The sequence below is a fragment of the Zonotrichia albicollis genome, chromosome 2, assembly GCF_047830755.1.
Source record: "Zonotrichia albicollis isolate bZonAlb1 chromosome 2, bZonAlb1.hap1, whole genome shotgun sequence".
NCBI classification, from domain to species: domain Eukaryota; kingdom Metazoa; phylum Chordata; class Aves; order Passeriformes; family Passerellidae; genus Zonotrichia; species Zonotrichia albicollis.
The window spans coordinates 117683533-117696050 of record NC_133820.1 but is presented as its reverse complement, the minus strand read 5'-3'; the positions used below and the strand labels follow the sequence as shown (position 1 = coordinate 117696050).

General features: G+C 34.1%; 1 protein-coding gene across 2 annotated transcripts in view; it reads left to right on the top strand.

Annotated features, from left to right (window-relative positions):
* Positions 1-12518, top strand: part of NCAM2 (neural cell adhesion molecule 2) — a 268868-nt gene that overhangs the window by 124712 nt on the left and 131638 nt on the right. The window lies entirely within an intron of this gene.

The window sequence follows — 12518 nt, the reverse complement described above, 5'->3', positions numbered from 1 at the left end:
ACTTAACAGTAGGACTTGTATTTTCCAACATTAAGTTTCAGTGGCAGATCAAACTCTTAAGTTTGGTGGTTCCTTTTTGATTCCATAGATTTTGAAAGACCACACATGTATTGAAGAAAATCCTCAAATGAAATAAAACCTTTCTTTGCTGTAATGGAGTATTTTATGTGAAAGAAATGTTGGTGACATTTATCCAAAGATCAAAAGCTTTATGATGTGGCTTGCACTCAAACTAGTTATTTTTATGACAACAGGGAAACAGCATAATTAGAAATTCAATCTTCTTGTTTGCGTTTTAAATATTTATTATGTAATTTCCAAGGAGGTTTCTCATTAATGTTAAAATACTTATTTGCATCATCTAAAGATGTGGCCTCTTATTCACAATAGTTTTATAGGAAAAATATCCTTCAAATGCTGTCCTTGTTCTCCTTGGCCAGGACTAAGCTGCCTGAGGTCAGTCAGTGAGGGTACTCCGATGAGTAGGGCTCCATCTGTTGTTTTTAATTCATGATACTAAAATTGCAAACTTGGTTCCTTTTGGTGAACTGTCTTATACAGACACTACCTCTATGGTACTTTACAAACATTAAATAAAACTACTTTTTTTTTTTTTCTTAGCTATAGCATGCCTGTACACAACAGTTGTAGCTTAGCATAAGCTTTTTGGTGTATTTGGATGTGATAGACTATTCCTATTTTCTCAGAGATAATTCAGATTTGATTAACTTGTTAAATCAGTTTGTTTCTTTTTTCTGTTTCTCATGAGAGGTTTTCTCTGAGCTATTGTTTCTTCAGATTTTTAACTGGATTTTTGTGCCCATTCCTTACTGTGACAGGGAACAAGTAATTTAATTTATTTTCCTGTCCCCTAATGTTCATGATGTTTCCTCTTAGAACCAAAAGATGATAGGACTTTCATTTGAGAGCATCTTTGGGGCCCATCTCTTCCAATCTCCTCTTTACAGTAAGAGTGACACATTACATTACAAACATTCCTCTGGATCACGGCCTTGAGTTGTCCAATGACATTCATCCTGAAAAGAGTTTGGCTCTGAAATATTTTTTGACTCTGCTTAAATAAGTTGTAGGCAGTTAATAGCTTGGTACTCTGCCTTCTATTTCCCAAAATAAACAAGCCAGTTTCTGACATAATTTTTTTCATGAGACATTTTCTCTAAGATCTTAGCCATTTTCTGGACATTTCCAGATTCTACCTCTTGAACCAGGGGCCCAAAATTTGACACAAAGCTACAAAGTTATGCCCTCCTCAGTATTGACTAGAAAATTGGATAAGAATTCAAAGTACCTGCCCAGATGCCACCACAAATAATTATTTTGCTGTTAAACATATTTAAAATAAATTTAAAAATTATCTTTTATATAATTTAATTTTTTTTCTAAATTACTTCTTTTTATGCCATAAATTTACAACTAAATTAAATTTTATTCTAGCTAATGATTACATGCTTTCAGCGAGCTCTAAATCAATTGATATAATGAGGGAAAACCTTTAAAATGAGGGAAAGTCTTTAAGTCTTTAGAATTTCACCTCTAATCGTTTCAGCTTCTAATCTAAAGTTCTAAATGAACTCAGATGTGAAAGAGAATTTTTTTTTTGTTTGACCAAAGTATCTAATATAAGTTTGGAGGTAATTCTTGCTATGAGCTGAAGACTGGGTAATATAACGTTTAGAGGTCACCTCCATCCTAAATAATTCTATGATTTTATGTCTCTTTTTCAGAGATATAAAAAAAAATGTCAAACTTCATAGTTCAATTAACCCATCCCAAATTTAGCCTGGGAGTTGATTTAAATGACCAGCTTTGTGCTGAATAATAATAGTTACCTGTAAGCTAATTGAATCATTTCCGTGGATAGATTATCCTTTCTTTAATATAATTTAATATAACTATCTTTTTAATGTATTGCTAAGGCTGCTCAAAAAGTTCTTGAAAAATTAAACATGCTTCATGCAGTGCTAAGCTGTTTGCTGAAAGTGGATTGGGAGCACTCCTAATTATTGAAGTTGTGTGCATAAAAGTCTGTCACCTTTGCAATGGACTGTGATGTTGGCACCTGTAAACACAAGCACATTCTGCACACACCAGCTCTGATATCCTCAACAGCCACACTTCTGTAATAATGATGCCTAAGCCCTTTTTAATCAGACATTTATACAACCAAATTTCATATTTCTTCAGGTTTTGACCATTCAGAGTAATACTTTGTGCTGAAGGAATATTTTTGTAAAATATTTTCAATTTTATTGAATGTTAAATATCTTTCTGTCCTTGGGCATTTTTAGCATTATTTATGTGATTTATGAGTTCCTAAAATTTGTTTAAATGGGTTTTCAGCAGGGAATATAACAAGAACAAACACATCACTGACTTAACATTATTCTATTTTAAACTATGAAAGATTAAAAATTCATGCAACAATAATTTTATGTTTGAGTTCCTTAGAAAATGGTAATATTTTAAAAAGGTTTTTATGAAAGATAAAATATATTTATACAACTAATTCTATTTCAAGGTGTTTTTGAATAAGATTGTCTAAGTTATGCACTCTATTTTTTAATTGCTTTATTTGTAAGTTCCAGAAGCACGAAGTAAAGAAAAAGAAAGGCAGTAGAGAGGACATTTATCAAAATGTGTAATTCTATGCTTACCCCTCACTTTTAAACAAAATTTTTGTAAAGACATAGCTGATGTGGGTAATATTTCTGGTTTAAGGATCACCCCAAGCTGATAATATTTTTGAGTTTGGATTAGTAATAATGGAAAACTTGAGTGCTGGATTGTGGACCCTTGTATTTCAAAATGCAGGTTCAATTTTTTCAAGGATGCAATAGAAAGAAGAGAAAATAAAAAACATGTCTCAAAGTAAACTTCACTGGGTGAAAAAATGAGTCCATAAATTCATACTCCAGCCAATTTGGAATGTCTCAAGAACTACCCACCTTTTAAAAGGACCATGTAGACAAAGTGACTGTTTCCAAAAGGAATTCTGCACATTCATAAAGCTGAATTTAGACACTGCTTAGATGTCTGGCAGCAGGAAGTCCTTGTAGCTGTTTCTCCATGCCCTGATGATGTCTCTCCTCAACAGCCACTAGTTCATTTTCTTCAGATGTCAAACAGCCATCCTCGGGTCGCATTTCCATAACCTCTGTGAACTCCTACAATTAAAAATGTGAGCTTGTGTAGTGTTGAAATTGATATTCTGATTTCAATATGCTCTTCCAAGAAATGTAATGAACTGTTACATTTACAGTAAAGACAACTCCTGACAGAGACTGTAACCTTTGAGGCATTTTTTTTTAGAAAATTCCTTTCTCAGAAACAAGTAATTTTTGCATGTGTCATCTTTTTTACAGGAAAAAAGACAAACCTGTGAGGTAGGCCAATAGAGTTGTTTGTTTCACAATTCTTTCAATCAGAGTTAAAGTCCTCTCTTTTTAGCTACAGAGACATTGATTAGTCAGTGTTTTATTGAAAATGCCCTGGCCTAAATACTGCTCTTTCTGTGCTGAATCTAGGTTACATATTTTTCTGATTTAACTTGTTACCTATGTGTACATTTCATAGAGACTACTGTATTTTAGCAACAGTTACTCTGCAATTGCAATGGCTCCTGTACCTGGACAACTTCTTCTTGTTTTTTGCAATCTCACCTAATAACTTCTGAACTCTAAGGCTAATTGTAGAATTTTTCTAGTGAAAACTGAGGAAAAATGAGTCATTGCATCTTTAGTTGCAAAGATCTCTTGTTTTGAAATCAATCAGGATATGTTGATTCCATAATTATACGACATGATTTCTTGCCCTGTCTTTATTACAGTACTATTTTTAAGCAACTCCATTTTCTTTTTTTCCCAGAGAAATCCCTTAATATATACATTACATTAAAAACAGATATCACACATCTCCTTTGTAGAACGTGCTTGAAGCAGACATTTTTGTGAGAATGGATTATGTATTACTTAAGAATGACTCTTGGCTCCTTTTAAGACACATTTATGCTGTATTACTTCTATTAGTTATTGTTGAATTAGTTATTTTGGGAGGGTTAATGTGTTTAACATTCAACAGAAACTTTGCAGAGAGCTTTTGGCCTGAAGTTTGAGAAGCATGTTCTTTGGATTTACGTTATAAATGCCAAGTAGTTAGATGAATGCTGGCTCAATCCAATACCCCTCTGCAATTTGAAGGACCAATTGGGCTTTTAGCTGATTTTGAAGGAGGAATTTTAGCAGTGATTTTGCTTGATTGTTTGGGGTTTGTTTTTTTGTTTTTTTTTTTTTTTCTTTTCTTTTCTCAGTATCATGTTTTCTGCTACTGGTCCCCGGGCAGCCCATATGTACCTTTCAACTAGGGTGTCCATGTTCAATTACAGTCTTGGCACATTGTCAAACTTGTGCTGAATACCCAGCAACAATGAAAAAATGCATTTTTAAAAAGTTTCTTTCTCAGAAAAACCAAAATGGAATATAATGGGGAAATATGAGGCACTCTTTTGGCATGAGTGCTTCTTTTCAGAAACATTTCTAAGGTTTGTGGCTTTACCTTCAAGTTTGCAGGTTTTGACAAATGTGACCCTTAGGTAATTTTTTTTTCTCTGTACTGTGTCTGATTTACTGTTCTATAATGAAAGGCTGCCCAGTGGAGCAAGGAGAAACAAGTTATATTTTCATGTTCTGAAGATCACAGACATACATAGACCAGTGGAGGCAGAAAGGCAGAAAAAATCTCCTGGTCCCAATCCCTTCTCAGAGCAAGGGATTGCTCAGCAACAGATTCCTGAGGGCTGTGCCCAGCCAGGTTTTTAGAATCTCCAAGGATGGAGAACCAACAGCCTCTGTAGGCAACCAGCTCCTGTGCTTGACCATCAAGTAAAAAAGTGTTTTACTATATTTAGAGAGATTCCTGTATTTTTGTTACTGCGTTCTACCACTTGTCTTTTGGAAATTATATGAAATCCAGTTTAAACTAGATTAAAAAAAGAAAACAGAATAAAAAAAAAACGACCAAAAAACCCAGACCCAAAACAAAACACCATAGAACATTTAGGTTGGAAAAGATCTGTAAGATCATGGAGTCCAACCACTTTAACTGAAGACTGCCAAGCCCATCACTAAGCCATGTCCCTTACCTCTGCAGCTCCACATCTTTTCAATACCTCCAGGGATGGTGACCCCACTGTTTCCCTGTGCAGTGTTTTTCTGTGCTTAACAACCCTTTCAGTGAGGAATTTTTTTTTTTTTTTACTGTCTAATCAAAACCTCCCATGGTGCAACTTGAGGCCCTTGCCTCTTTTCTTACAGCTTTTTGCTTGGGAAAAGAAATTGATTATTAAAAAAATAATAAACTCTACCCACAATGCACATGCCCAACCTCCCACTTATTCTACATATCTAGGTTACTATTGCTAAAAAACTGTTATTTTGAAGATTCAGGTCCTTATTTTTCAGGCGTATCTTTATTGAGGCACTTGGTTTTGATAAGATTAACCTTGTGTGTAGGAAATATTTTGAAATTAGGAATTCCCCAACTTAATAATTTTCAGTTTGCAAGCATGTTCCCTAATATTCATTTGCTCATCAAATATTTTTTTCTTTCTGTTTATTGCTTCAAAAAAAATCAGGTTGAGCAGCAGAGGTGACGTTCATCTTTGATAAACAGAATTCTATAGTACTTTAATCATCACATTCTACATAATTTTTTTCTCCACATATGTATCTATATGTGTATCAGACCAATACATGATAAAGGCTCCCCAGTATGTTCCTCTACAGCTAAAATATCTTAATATTCTGTTAAAAAATGAATTTTAAACTTCACTGTTCTTCCCATGCATAATAAAAAGCTCTACTGAATTTAGCTAGAATAATTTAAATAGAATTAAAGATATTCATCATGTCATGCCTAACACTTTATAGCTAAACTCCTCCAATGTTTATTGTGCCTTTCACTTACACAGATTCTAAGTGAATAAATCATATTGATTTTTTTCATTTCTCTGTCTATTAATCTTGATTTTTTATAAGTTTGTAAGCCATGACAAGGAATATTAAATATTCATAAATATTCTTTAGGTATTTTTAAAAATATATCTAAATATATTTGGGCTTGTAAATCTATATATAAAAATTTATCCAATTTTACCCAATTACCCATCTTTTTAGTTTTGAAGAACTGAGCTCCCATTATCAACCTACCTGAAAATCTCAATAGCACCTAAAATATTTATGTGGTTTTTTCTAAACAGTTTTTAATTGACTTTTGGGGGAACAGTAGTGAGTAACTTCTGTTTGAGGTTAGTCTTTTGAATGGAATTGTAGCAAGCAGACTGGTTCATACTTGTTTACTGTCTCTGCTCAGATATTAATGGCTTATCTGTTTAACTTCATCTGTTGCAAGTGTCATAGAAAAGAATGTTTAACAGAGGATTTTCTGACTATGATTCAGTTTTTGTTGCACAAAACTGGATTGTGTTGGTGCTCTTTCATTGTGCATTTCACCCTTGCAACATCTGTTCTGGCCCAGAAGGCAGTTTGAACTTTGTGTGACTTCCAGCTCCTCTCATCAGGGAAAATGACGCTTCAACAGATGTAGGAAATGAATTCATGATGACACAAAGACTGTTTTGTCTCACTAAAAATAAAACACTCTGTAATCTATAAGACAGAAATTGAAGAAGGAATCCATAATAGTTCAAATAAAACTTTAGAACTTTAAATCAGAACTGTATTTTCTACTGACAAATCCAAATAAAGGCTAATGTGATAAAATGGGAAGTTCATTTATACTGAACTACTTAATTAATTGTGAAACTTTCTGCCAAGCAATTATGAGTGTAACATCTCTCAGTACTGTCATACCATGGAGAAGTGATGCTTTATGATTTATTAGGAGGCAGCCCACTAGAAAAATGAAAATAACCAAACTCTTTAGGGTTTAAATTTATGTTTGTGATCTTTGCAGGTTCAGTTTGTCTTTCATATGATTTTACAAAACTTGCAGACAAGTATTAACTGGCCTAATAGATCCTTCTTCCATTCAATGGAATTGAATGGAAGAAGGATCTATTAGGCCAGTTAATCCACCTTTATTCATAAGAAAAAACTAGGACTACATTGTTTACAGGATATTGGGATATTAGGAAAGGATGAATAAGAAATTTTTGTAGTTTATATTAAACTGCAAAAGATGTAAAAGAACCCCAAAAAGTACATTTAAATGAGTAAATTTAAACATTAAATGAATTGCATTAGAATAGTCTGTTTGGATTAATTTTTCACTATAGGTTCTCACACACATAGAAAAAAATTATTCTTCAGCATTCTCTTTGTTCCCAAGGGATTGCAAATGCATTAGGTGGTTTTAAATGCTACAAGTCTCACAGACTTTACAAGCTCAACAACATCATCATTTCATTTTCAGGACAGGATAACAGGATTTTTCCCCATAGATAGTTCACAAGAGAGATGTCTCAGTATGTGGTAAAAGTCTATATTTTTTTCCTAAGATTTCATTGTGGGATTGCTGTTTAACGATGATAATTTTAATAGCTATGTCTTGATCTATAATGGTCATCTCTTGTTTAATATTTGACCACATGCCATTCCCTCTTCAAAGGTCTAAAGTGTTGGGGTTTTCTTTGTTTATGTGAAAGAACCAATAGTACCTTAGGTGAATTATGATATCTCCAAACATGGTTTCCATTGGGTCATTCCACCTCTCAAGCAAGGTGCAAGCAACTTTAAATAAACTTTAATTCAGCTGTATTTTATATTGTTTTTTAATGGAAGTGGTATACTGTTCCCAATTATTTGATTACTCATGAAAATAACTTAGATCAAACTTTTACTAATAGAAATGTAACTTTATGGCTTGTGTAATGATTTTTTGGATTTGAATTTCTTACTTTGCTGAATAAGTAGTTGAGAAAGTTTAAAATATTCATATTTTTAAAAATAACTAACATTTGCCCTAAAAGAAAATTTCCTTGAACAGTCTGATACCTAACAAGTTTATTGTATATTTACTAGTTTATGTTTCCTCATATCAGCTTAGAGGTCCAAAAGGCTCTAAAATACATTATTAAAAAAAAAAAAAAACCTCACAAAGTATTTTTTCAATAGTGTTTCAAAGTATATTTAAATTATAAATTATTGGAATTTTAAGGGAGAATCAATTTCTTCAAGGGTTGTGCAATTTTCACTCAAATCCCATTCACTTTTATCGGGCATCAGTGCACTTGAACATAATATTCTTTGAATTCTGCATAATAAACGGTAGAAAGATTAATTGGGTGAGTGGTTGCCCTGGGATTGAATTTGATACCTATTAAAAACATATTAATTTCTTAATGCCAAGGATAATGAAGCCTAGTTTTCTAAGCATATATTAAATAGAAGTTAAATAATTTACTGAAAACAAAACTACATCACGCAACTAAGCTTGCTTACTGAATGAACTCAAAGAACACCAATAGTGAAAGGTGTAGTTTTCGTCAGAGAACCTACACTAAACAGAATTTGGACCTTCCCAAAGAAAACAGTCGTCTCAGCTGAATCTTGCTGTCTGCTTGTTTTTCTTAGAAGCCAGTTCCAAAGATATCCAAATGGGTGTCCGTAACTGTCGCTGCTTCCCTTAGCTCCATGCTGATCCCAAGTTGTGCCTTGTTTTGTCTTCAGACCTGCGTCCTTTCCTTTTTACTGCCTTCCCATTTGAGAAGAGAATTTGCAGTCCAACAGGTTTAGGAAGACCCCTCTACAGCTGAGCGAGGTCTAATGGTTCAAAAGTAAATTCAAAGTTTTTCAGATGTATTGATGTAGCATGAAACTGTTCATTTATGCTGTATGCAATTTATATTGTGGAAACTATAACAGAATACGATATGTTTTGTTGTTGGTGTCTTTCCAATGCAGACAAAAGGAATTTTTTCAAGTTTTATCAGTGCTGGGGTGAGATTTTTTTTTTTTTAAGAAATGGAATTAGCAAGAAGATGTTGGGTGGGTTTATTACTTGAAGCAGAGCTTTAATCAATATTTTTTCAGATTTTTATTTAAATATCCTCTCCTTTACCTTTTTAGTACCTTGTACACTTTTTGTATTTATATATTTAAATATAAATTTGTATAGTATACACTTTGGACGTGTTGTAATATATTGCTAAGGGACAGTAGAAGTACACATGTGAGTGACTTATTGCTGCAATTTTTGTTATTTCTCAGTGATGGCACCTCACTTCTGCTGCATCTGCACAGACACCCATGGCAGATTTGTGATGTTTTGAAACCCGAGGGCTACTGCTGCTAATGGGACTGAAATCAATTAGTCTACTAAATATTAGTCCTTATGTCAGGACTATGTCAGTCATCTGTCTCCATGTTTAGCAGTACAAATGGACCTCTCATTACTGTTCTTACTTATCTTCCTTGGTGATTTTTAAAACCATTAAGGAATAATTCAGCAGAATCCTCTTAGTGCATTACAAATGATAATAATTCCTTTATAATGACTGATCAAAAGGGAAGGGATTGGTTGTATCACCTAGTTCCAGTAGTGCTCTTTTATTTTGCTGTGAAATTGGACATGTACCAAAGACTGAGGGAAGCCCCGAACGAATTCACTTTTTCCCAGAACAGCTGTACTATACTGGCATTACACTCCCCAGACTTTTGCTTGAATAGATCTTTTACATCTTTTCTTTTTTCCTCTTTTTTTTTTTTTTTTTTTTTTTTCTGAATAGGTAGTTAGGTGATATTCTTGGAAACATGGGAAGAGAAAGTACTTTTTCTATCTATCAAGATCTATCAAGGAGGTACTATTTATTTCTGGGCTTAGTTTAACATAGGTAGCACTTCTACTAAATATTTACAGTATCTCCACTGATCTGATAAAATAAACATTCAGCTGTGTAATTAAAGAGATTCACAACAGCCTGATGCAAAGAACTCCATTTTTTATCAATCCATTAGTTAGAGTACAGTAATAATTTGAGTTGTGACTACATTTCTGCCGTCTTCATCACAGCTTATACTATCTGTAGCCCTTGAGACAGATTCAGAATACAGTGACATTTTCTGTATGTGTTGTCTCTTTGCAATATTTTGCTTTCATTAAGTAACAAATGAGTATTCTCCTAGCTTCATTTGCCTGACTACTAAAAAGCAGAGATTTCTAGATTAATAACTTGAGCAATATTTTTACTTCTAGGTTGCAAGAAGCAATGTCTTTTTAATTACATCAAGCAGAGCTAGGAAAATGGCGAGGCTGGGAAAATGGGACAGATGGTTTTATATTTTTCTATTTTGTGAATATTAAAGTACCATATGTATTAAAGTACCATATCTAGAAAAAAAAATTTCCTTTTGGTTTCAGAGATGTAGCTAGAATCTCCACAGAGTTTATGTAGTTACACTCATGCTAAGAAATTTAATTGAATTTGAGACCTCTGCCAAAGCTGTGTTGCAATCTCAAATATCTATTTAATTTTTGAAGGGAAAATATTCTCTTGCTTTTACACCTCTCATCATGCCACCTCTTACTTTCTACCTGACATGCATTACCTAATCTATTGCATTTGTATAGTTTGACATCAGTTGTTGGAATTAAGAAATGCAATTATCCTTGAAGCAACCCTGCTGAAATATATTTTTCATATATATTTCACTGCTAACATATATATTTCTGGAGCAAATGTACAAGACTGCTATTTAAAAGAATATGGTATCAGAAAAATTGTGACGTAGAATGTGACGTGGAATAAATATCCAAGCTCTTCAAGTTCCCCCCATGGCTTTATTGATTAGTACCTTGGTTTCCACCAGCCATTATAGGTCTTGAGGCTGTAGTAAAGCTTTACCTGACAGGTAAATAAAGAAATGAGGCTTGGGGTAGCCTCCTGGATGATTGATTACTCCTTGATTCTTATTACAACAAAATTTAAACGTTGTGTTGAACTCGTTTCCTTTCTTACGCACCAGTTCTGCTTCTGCTTTTGGTACCATGGATGTAAAGACTAGAGATGAGAACAAGCCAACTCTTCCTCTGTCAGGGCTTTGTGTGTCCTAAAGGAGCCTTCACTGTGCTCCTCACTGTTGCACTGGAAATTCCACTACTCCCTCCTCCATAGTACTAGATTCAACATTTTTACAGTCCCTTTCAGCTTCTTTCTGGACTAGGCAGTCCTGCCCTCTTCCTGATTGTCTTTATGGGCTGAGAATTTTTGATTTTAGCAGAGTGCACACAGATATTTACCTTTGCCTGAGGCAGGATATTTTCTTTATGGCTTTTTACTGTTTTGTTTTTTTGTTGTGGTTTTTTTTTTTTTTTATTCTTAGCTCTTCTCTTATGTTAAGAGGATATAAAATATTAATATTCACTAAAAAAAATCAATTATGATGATCTTCTTAGCAAAAGCACTCACAATTCAGGAAATCTCATGAAAAATGTTATGTGCTTTACAGATATCTGATGTTTAAATTTTTCTGTTTGTTTGTGGGGAATTTTTGTGGAAAATACCCAGTTCTGTTAAGTTTAGGTTGGGAAACTGATACTGATGTAATCTTCAGCTTTCTTTGCCTTTTTTTGTGTAGCTTTTGATATGACTATTGGAACAAAAAATTCACATCTAATTCTTGCTTATTAATCCTAATTACATAAAAGTTAATAGCAAATCTATTTTACTGCAATTTTCTCTTAATAATAAGTAAATGTGTATGGATAGTACTTTGATGATAGTTTTTCTGTGCTCAGCTTTTCTTGAATTTTTCCTATAAACAGAACTGAATAGCTGTGGGTTTTAGCAAGTTTTGAAGTTATATTCGTGGGTAAAATTTTTCACATTAAAAAAACCATAGAGACTTATGGAAAACACTTTTCTACCTCTTTCCCAGACTCCAGACACCAGTCCCTCCCATTCCTGGCCTTCACTCCCCTTATTACCATCACCCATGCAGGTAACAATCCATTCAGTGAGGTGATGGATAATACAGGGAGCTGGACTGAGGACACAGTGATTCCTTTCTGTCATTCCTTCCTTTTCACTCTTTTCTTCCACAGCTCCTTCTGCCTAACTCATTTCCTCCTTTTTATTGTGCGTTATCCGCAGTCCTTTCAGGATGTGTTTGCTCTCTCATGGGCTCGTGCGTTGGCCAGAGCCCTGGAGTGTTGCCAGTTGTGCCATGGAGCACCTCTTATCGCTTTGGCCCTCTTGTGTCTCTCTCTGGTGTTCTAAGAGGTGCTCCAAACTCCTTCAGCCCTCTCAGTTGTGTCCTGCAGTGGCTCCATCATGACCCAGCTGGAACTGCCTGTATCTGTCACAGCACAACCTCTGAACTCCCTCCCCTGCAACCAGCCCCACTAACAAAACCTTGCTTTTTATATCCAATACACTCAAATATGAGACTATTGTGGGAGGGAAAGCCAAAAGCCTTGGCTGAGTCAAGGTAATTTCCACCCACTGTTCTTCTCTTGTACACAAAATTTATAATTTTACCCTA